General features: G+C 45.3%; 1 long non-coding RNA gene across 1 annotated transcript; it reads right to left on the bottom strand.

Annotated features, from left to right (window-relative positions):
• Positions 1-2,071: 2,071 nt before the first annotated feature.
• LOC121138956 lies at positions 2,072-4,637 on the bottom strand. The gene is made up of 2 exons (XR_005875823.1): positions 4,523-4,637; positions 2,072-2,510 (listed from the first exon to the last, which is right to left on the bottom strand). It is a non-coding gene; the product is annotated as an uncharacterized LOC121138956 (long non-coding RNA).
• Between the last annotated feature and the right edge of the window lie 4,623 nt (positions 4,638-9,260).

The raw sequence follows: 9,260 nt of genomic DNA, 5'->3' as shown, positions 1-9,260 counted from the left end.
ATGTGGAAACAATGGATGTGTGTGTTTTAATGACTTGTCCAAGACTTGCAGCTGGGATAAGGCCTCTTCAAGTGCACCCCTCCTCCTGGGGCAAGTGTTAGGCCACACTGCTTTCAGAAAGCTTGCATTTCCAGTTTTGTTTTTTGGGTTTTTTTGGGGGGTTGTTTTGTTTTTTCGAGACAGGGTTTCTCTGTATTGTTTTGGGGGCTGTCCTGGAACTCGCTCTGTAAACCAGGCTGGCCACGAACTCATAGAGATTAGTCTGCCTCTGCCTCCCGAGTGCTGGGATTAAAGGTGTTCGCCACCAACGCCCGGCTCCTATTTCCAGTTTTTGATCTAATACTCACTGAACCTTCTGACATAAACTTACTGCTTAGTGTTCTGCAATAGATACTTTCTACTTAGGAAGGGCCAATTTCTGCCTCTCACATAGCTCATACTAACTCTCTCCTCCATACTTTTACCCAGTATAGTCCTTACCCTAGGAATGCTTTCTCTTTTAACTGCTGTTGATATAAATGTCACTGATTCTTGGAAGTCCAGAGGAAGTTCAGTCTTCAACACAGAATGCTGACCCAGCAGGGGATGGGTATTCCTACTTCTAGTATCCATGGGCTGGAGAGCTGCCTCAGTGGTTAAGAGCACTGGGCTGGTTTCATTGAGAACTTGAGTTCATTTCCCAGCACCTACAGGGTGGCTCACAACCATCTATAAGCCTAGTTCCAGGGACTCTAATGCTCTGCTCTGGCCTCCAAAGGCACTGCACATGCATGGTGAACACACATACATAGGGACAAAGCATTCATACACATAACATTAAAATAAATCCTGACATTTTTAAAAATGTTATCATCAGTACTCTGTAACTTAGTTCCGTCTCTCCAGTTGGACATGAAATTGGAGCAGGTTGAAAAGATTATGCAATTGCTCTACAGACCCACAGAACTGTGTTAGGATTCTAATCTGGGGCTGTGGGATGACAGATGTTATTTGTCTTCTGTGAAACTGAGTTTCCTCATCTGTAAAAGATAAGAGTCCTTGTTCAGGCAAAGTTGTTACACCAGTTTTATAAGACAAAGACATATAAAGCCTGTTCTGGGGCCAGCCCTGGGCTTCCGAAGTGTTTATGAGTTTCCCTTCCTCTTTAAGGGCAGGACTATGACTCACACTTAAAAATGACTGTAGCAAGGGTGTAGCATGTGTTTTTACTTGCATAACAGGGCATTGAATTACTTGGAAAGAGTCTGAAAAGCAGGAGAAAAGTATTCCAAGTGTCCAGAACCAATCTCAGTGCACTGGAAGGAAAGAGGGTAGGGAGTGAGAGTGGTTTGTGAAGAAGCCTTGGTAGTAACGAGTGGAGAGAATGCAGAAATTTGGGCAGACATCTGTGCATGTGTCTTCCTGGCAGCCAAGAGCTGGAAGCCACCCAAGCATCTGCTGATGGAAGATGGGTAAACACAATGTTGAATGTGCATACGGCGGACTGTTATCCAGCTCTTACGAGACCCTGATCAAGAAACCCTGATCCATAGGACAGCATGGCAAATCTTGACAGCATTATGCCTCATGCAAGGAGTCACTGACAAAAGCACAAGGGTGCCTCACACAGATAAACCCCCAGGGGAGGAAAAGAGAATGGCCCTTACCAGGTACCAAGGACAGGAAGGGTGGGGAGTCAGTGTTTACTGGGAGAAAGCTTATTTGGGGATGAAAGATGGTACTGACTGTATAATACTGTGAGAGTGTTTAATATTACTGACCTGTACACCTATGTCAGCAGGATAAAATCGTGTATATATTTTGTCCCAATAAGCAAAAACCTTGAAAAGAAGAAAAAAGCAAAGAGAACAAGGCTCTTCTAAATTTTCACCCAGAGGCAAAAGCATACTCCTCCCTCCCCCCGCCCCCCACTAAGCAGATTCCTGGGGGATGCGGAGGACACAACTAAAGTGGCATTTGTCATTGCATCATCAGAGTCCTACTAGTTCAAAGTACAGATGACACAGGGAAGCCCAACTCCAACGCCTTAAACTAGTTAGCAGATGTCCTGGCTAAGACAGCTAAATATGGCTGTGGTTTTCAAACTTTAACAAGAATCAAAATCATTTACTCGGTTTATAGGAACAGGTGGCTGGACCCTGCTCCCAAGTTCCCGGTTCAGCAGGATTGAGGTGGGGCCTGAGAAGTTGCTTCTAGTCATTGCTGTAGTGTGGTGTCGGGTTGCCCGGACAAGCAGATGCCCTCATACACTCCCTCCATAGCTGACTCTTCCTTGTTCTTTTTATCCACACTTATCTGCGGGTAGATTTTCCCCATGATCGCTGATGTCTGCTGAGTCTCACTCCTGCATGATGCATGGTTAGCATGTTTCATGCCAGCATTGTGGGAACTCCCAACTGGATCGATTTTGAGTCGATATTTCTCACAGTCCAGTCACTCCGTCTAGGTGTGCATTATGTGGATTGGCTGGCATGTGTTGACTCCAACTTCCCTGGAATCAGTTCCGTTTCCTGAGGGTAAGGTGAAAGGGAAGAAGACAGTGGAGAGACTGCCTACCCCGGAAGGGCTGCTTGAGTTAGGGAGAGGACAAAAGTCCATGCTAAGGAGGTTAGAAATGACACTTAAGCCACTGAACAGGACTGGCATAATAGTTCAGGAGGAAAAAGGGGTTGCTTTGTTTCCTGTTGCTATGATAAAATATCCCAACAAAAGCCACTTAAAGGAAAAAGGGTTTGGTACAACTCCAGTACGGTCCATCCATGTGGCAAAGTCAAGCCAGTCACATAGCAACCACAGACAGGAGAGCCATGAATAAACACATGCCTGCCTGCTAGTGTTTGGACCACTCCTCCCTTTTCATTGGGTCCAGGCCCCATCACTTGAAATGACTCCACCCACAATACCAATTCCTACAGGCCAACCTTATCTTGATAATTCCACAGTTAGATTTCCTTTCCTGATGATGTTACACTGTGTCAAGTTGACAATCTAAACTCCTCGGGACAAGCCTGATGACTGGCGTCTGATCCTTGGAATTCATGGTAGGAAAGAACCAATTGCAGAAAGTTGTCTTTCCATCTGCCCTTGCAATCTGTGGCATACCCATGCAGCCCCCACACCCTGACACACACATACATCCACACACACCCTGACACACACACCCCGACACACACATACATCCACACACACCCTGACACACACATACATCCACACACACCCTGACACACACACCCCGACACACACATGCATCCACACACACCCTGACACACACATACATCCACACACACCCTGACACACACATACATCCACACACACCCCGACACACACATACATCCACACACACCCCGACACACACATGCATCCACACACACCCTGACACACACATACATCCACACACACCCTGACACATACACACACATTCACACACTTTGACACACACACATCTTGACACACACATACCCAACACACACACTTTGACACATACACACACCCTGACACACACGCTCACACACTCTGACACACACACATACATACACACACCCTGACACATGCACACATATGAACATACCCTGACACACACATACATCCACACACACCCTGACACATATACGCTAATACATACACACACACACGCACACACGCACTCTAACACACACATCTTGACACACACATACCCTAACACACACACTTTGACACATACACACACCCTGACACACACACTCACATTCTGTCACGCACATACATACACACACACCCTGACACAAACATCTACACACACTCTGACACACACATACACCCTGACACACACTCACACATCCTGACACACACATACACACATACCCTGACACACACACTCTGACAGAGCCACACAAACCCTGACACATCCACACACACCCACACATACATGTACACACACATACATCATACACTCACACAATAAAAGACATGTGAAACCCAGTGAACTCCACATGATTATAAGCACAGGGCAATGCCATTGGTTTCCGGATGGCTCCTCAGGCAAGCATTGAAAGATGCCTGGCCCCACATCCATGAGAGAGACAGCTGAGTGTTTCTTCCTGGCTGCTGCCCTTCAGAAATGCCCCATCCCTCCCCAGCCTTTAGAAATGCCCCATCCCTCCCCCAGCCTTGAGAAATGCCCATCCCTCCCCCAGCCTTTAGAAATGCCCCATCCCTCCCCAGCCTTTAGAAATGCCTCATCCCTCCCCCAGCCTTGAGAAATGCCCCATCCCTCCCCCAGCCTTTAGAAATGCCCCATCCCTCCCCAGCCTTTAGAAATGCCTCATCCCTCCCCCAGCCTTGAGAAATGCCCCATCCCTCCCCCAGCCTTTAGAAATGCCCCATCCCTCCCCAGCCTTTAGACATGCCCCATCCCTCCCCAGCCTTTAGACATGCCCCATCCCTCCCCCAGGCTTTAAAAATGCCCCATCCCTCCCCCAGCCTTTAGAAATGCCCCATCCCTCCCCAGCCTTTAGACATGCCCCATCCCTCCCCCAGCCTCTACCTTTCCTTCCTTTCTTCCTCAAACACCTCGCCTAGCATGCTGCAGTCTTTTGTGCTTTTGTTGATCTGCTCTGATGGGGTGGCAGCTCTGTGAAGGCAGAAATCTGTTTTCTGGATTCAACACTGTCTTCCTGGTATCTAGGAAAGTTCCTAATAAAACAGATGCCTGATGGATGCTCATTGGATGAATGATTTGCTATGAGAACTCACTACCTTTGCTTAAGCCAATTCTTCACTATAAATTCTCTGATACTGTTTCTCAAACTTTCCAAGTTTAACCAAGGCTTCAGCTCTGTCTTAGGCCATTTTCTCTTGCTGATAGCACAAGGTAACAGATAGGGTGCATTTTAAAGAAAAGAAGGGCATTGTGGCATGTGGTGGTGGTTTCCTCACTGGCAGCATCCCTGAGCAATGACAGGTATCACACACCCTGAAAGAGTAGTGTGTGTGTGTGTGTGTGTGTGTGTGTGTGTGTGTGTGTGTGTGTCCTGATTGTCTCTCTGTCTAAAAAGCCACTAGTAGCCAACAATGGGAATTCTACCTGATTGCTCTCTTCTAACCCTAGACTCCTCCCAGAAGCCTGTTTCATCAGCATCATGGTCAGATACCCTCTCCTCCTCACAAATGACCTGCAATGGAGATTACGCTTTAGCTGAGTTTCAGAGAGAACACACTCCATTCTAACTACAGACGTCAAAGTCATTTGACCTCTTCCCTGATTGTCAGCTGGGAGCTGCCACCATGGGGCTGAATTTCCTAGTATGCACAGTAGCATCTACACAATCTGGAGCAAGACTAATGCACAATGCCTCAGTCATCAAGAGCTTTTCCACTGTATTTTGTGTTTGTGTGGCCTACGGCATCCAGTTGCCATGATGTATCACAAACCATGTGTCCTTTCCACTTTTCCCCAACTGTTATCCTCTAGAAGCCAGCGAAGAGTTATTAGGCTGTAGGCTGTAAACTGAGGGAACAACATCAGATGCTGGGATGCCAACAGAAGCCTGTTGGATCCAGGCCCTGAGAAACAGTGACGTAAGGAATCCGCAATTCCAGTTTGCTGTTTGTTACCAGAAGGAACAAAGAGCAAAGACTGTCTCCTGCAGTTGGAAACCATGCAGCCATCTTTCCTCACAACGATAAAGTAGAAAGTGGTGTGGCTTGCCTGTGTCCTAACTGGCCAACTTTGTTTTGAGTGTGTATGTATGTGTATCTTCATTTCATTTCATTTACTCTCTCTCTCTCTCTCTCTCTCTCTCTCTCTCTCTATATATATATATATATATATATATATATATATACACATAGGTAGGCAGGTATATAAATATAAATATATATACCTGCCTACCTATGTGTATATGCATCAATCTATCTATCAGTCTATCTATCTATCTACTTACCTACCTACCTACCTATCTATTAGGCAGGCCTTTCACTGGACTAGAACTTGCTAAGGAGACAAGTCTGGCTGACTAGTGAGCCCCAGTGATCTGCCTGCTTCCATCTCCCCTGAACTGGGATTATAGACTTTTACCAATTCCCCAGATTTTAAAATTTTTGTTTTGTTTTTATGTGAGTTCTGGGAATTGAACTCAGGTCCTCATGCTTGCAAAGCAGGTGCTTTACTGGGTGAGCTGTCTCCCCAGCCCTTCCTCCGATTATTTCCGTAGTGCTCTCACTAACTTGCTCTCCTAATCCATCCTTAATGACAAAACCTCCCATCAGGAACTCTCGTTTAAGAGTACGAACTCTGTGCTTAAAGGCAAAGGGGGATTTGAGCAAAGACAACACCAAATCCACTCTGGGGTGACAGTGAAAGCAATGCAATTACCACAGAGCTAGTCAACAACCAGGCCCAGATTAGCTGTGGCGAGCCTGCCAGCCAGCCTCCATAGAACCTCCTACCCTGGGTCTACGTACAGCAGGACCAGCTCGGTGGGGCCACTTCCGAGACACTTGGCAGCTCTTGTTGTCACGAAGACAGATTTGCAGCTTCCTCGCTTAGCTAAGCTCTCCGCACAGCCTGAATACTGGGTTTCTTTTTCAGGCTCTACCTAGACAAACCATCTGGCCTGACAAGTTCTCTGGATCTCTCTCTCGGAAGAAACTATCTATGTTCATGAAATTGCATATTTGTTTTTATCACTCTAAGGAATTCGGACAACCCAACCACAATAAGTCACATTTACAGATAAGATCATTAGATCTGGGATTTTCTTGTGGCAGCCCACAGAGCTGGCTATTCTAATGATAAAGAAACGTTCAGGTTTGTGGCCTGGGTTTTACTTACCCAGAACCTGACAACAAATATCTGGGAAGTGTCACAGAAGAATTTGATCCCTCAGGTGAGTCACCCTTCTCACCAGCTAGCAATGTGGGCAATGTTTTCAAAGGCCTGCTCAAAGCTACTCTCCAGAAGCCCCTGCCTATGAAAACCCTCTTGCCCCTAGACTCCTTGAGAAGTCCACTGCACTGATTCTTGATGCAGTAGCTGATGTTTAATGAGCCTCTGCTTCCTGAGTATCTCTTCTCCTAACCCTAAATCCAACTCTGGGCTCTTTGAGAACAGAAGTCACATTAATATCACCAATATAATCATCACAGTGTATAGCCCAGCTCAGCTTCTCCATTAAAACACACTGATTGATTATCATCGTCAAAAGAAACCCCTTCAGGTTTGGGACTTATTGATGATGGAGCCCTCATGATGACTGATGACAGCATCTTTACACAAGGGCAGCATTTTAATAATGGATATTCAATATCAAATGTGATCTGCATTCTATATCAGCATTGATCTGAGGAAGCAGCTGCCAACGACCTCCTGCATTCATTTCTTTGGAATTTGATAAATTATTCTCTAAGCAGTCAGAAAATAGTTTTGCCTGTTAAAAAGAAATACTATGAGGAGGCCCGAGCTTCAGGCCCAGAGCAGCATCAGAGGGAGGCCCAAACCCCATCCCAGAAGCAACATCAAGGGAGCCACCAGCTTCAGACCTGGGAGCAGTGTGAGAAGGAGGCCCCGGCGTCACGCCCAGGAGAGAGGAGTGATTACCAGGTGAGATGACAGCAGCAGTTTCCAGCAGTAGCTTCCAGAAACTATCACAAAAAACTCCTCTGGGAAAGAACACCTCTGCCATTTCTCAGTTGGAGACACCCCACTACTCCATAGACCACTGGACTCTCAGCACCACCTACACCTTCAACAGGAGGAGCATCTACCAAGCTGTAGTCCCACCTGCACCTCAAGGAGCAACCACCTGAGCACTGGGCCCACTTCCACCAGGAGGAGCGTTCACCAGAGGCTCTGTTGTGCTTGTGCCTGAAGGAGCAGTCAATGGAGCCACAGTCCCCAACTATACCCATTGGAGAGAGACCCCCTGAAGCAAAGCTCCACCCATACTGACTAGAGGAAGAGATGCGTAGATAACAAGGTAAGAGCACACTCGACAATAAAAAGAGCAATACGGCACCACTATAAACTAGTGCTGCTACAACAGCAAGACCTGAACACCCAGCACAGATGAAGCAGAAAAAAAAACCTAAAACTAACTTTATGAGGATGATTGAGGCCCTTAAAGAGGAAAGGAAAATAATCCCTTAAAGAAATGGAAGAAAAGACAAGCAAAAAATTGGAAGAAACCGACAAATCCCTTACAGAAAAATCAAGAAAAAGCAATCAAACAAGAGAAGGGAGCAATTCAAAACTTGAAATCTGAAATAGATGAAATAAAAAAAAACACAAACCGAGGGAATTCTGGAAATGGAAATCTGGGTAAATGACCAGGAACCACAAATGCAAGCATAAACAACAGAATACAAGAGATGGAAGAGATAATTTCAGGCACTGAAGATACAATAGAGGACATAGATTCATCTGTCAAAGAAAAATTTAAATCCAACAAATCCTTAACAAAAAAACATGCAGAAATCTGGGACACCATGAAAAGACAGAACCTAAGAATAATAGAAGTCCAACTCAAAACAGAAAATATATTAAACAAAATCATAGAAGAAAACTTTCTCAACCTAAACAATGATATGCCTATGAAAATACAAGAGGCTTAAGAACACCAAATAGACTGGATCAAAAAAAAAGTTCCCTCGACACATAACATTCAAAACAATAAACACACAGAATAAAGAATGTTAAGAGCTACAAACGAGAAAGGTCAGGTAACATATCAAGGCAGACCTATCAGAATTGCATCTAACTTCTCAATGGAAACAATGAAAGCTAGAAGGTCCTGGACAGATGTTACACAGACACTGGGGGACCATGGACGCTAGCCCAGATTACTTTACCCAGCAAAGCTTTCAATAGCCATAGATTGAAAAATCAAGATATTTCATCATAAAACCAAATTTAAAAAATACCTATCCACAAACCTAGCCCCACAGAAAATACTAGAAGGAAAACACCAACCTAAGGAAATCACCACAAGAACACAGGAAATAGATGAGCTTACAGCAGCAAACCCCAAAGAAGGGAACTGAACACACAGTGCCATCACCAACAACAAAAACAAAAATAGCAGGAACTAGCAATCACTGGTCATTAATATCCATTAATATAAATGATCTCAATTAACCTATAAAAAGACACAGGCTAACAGATTGGATATGAAGACAGATCCTTCCTTCTGCTTCATACAAGAAACACACCTTAACCTTACAGACAGACATTACCTCAGAGTAAAGGGTTGGGTGTCGGGGAGAACAAGCTGGTGTAGCTATCC

Source organism: Mesocricetus auratus, unplaced genomic scaffold, assembly GCF_017639785.1.
Source record: "Mesocricetus auratus isolate SY011 unplaced genomic scaffold, BCM_Maur_2.0 Super-Scaffold_6730, whole genome shotgun sequence".
NCBI classification, from domain to species: Eukaryota; Metazoa; Chordata; class Mammalia; order Rodentia; family Cricetidae; genus Mesocricetus; species Mesocricetus auratus.
Note: the sequence above shows the minus strand (reverse complement) of the source record. Positions and strands in the feature narration are given on the sequence as shown.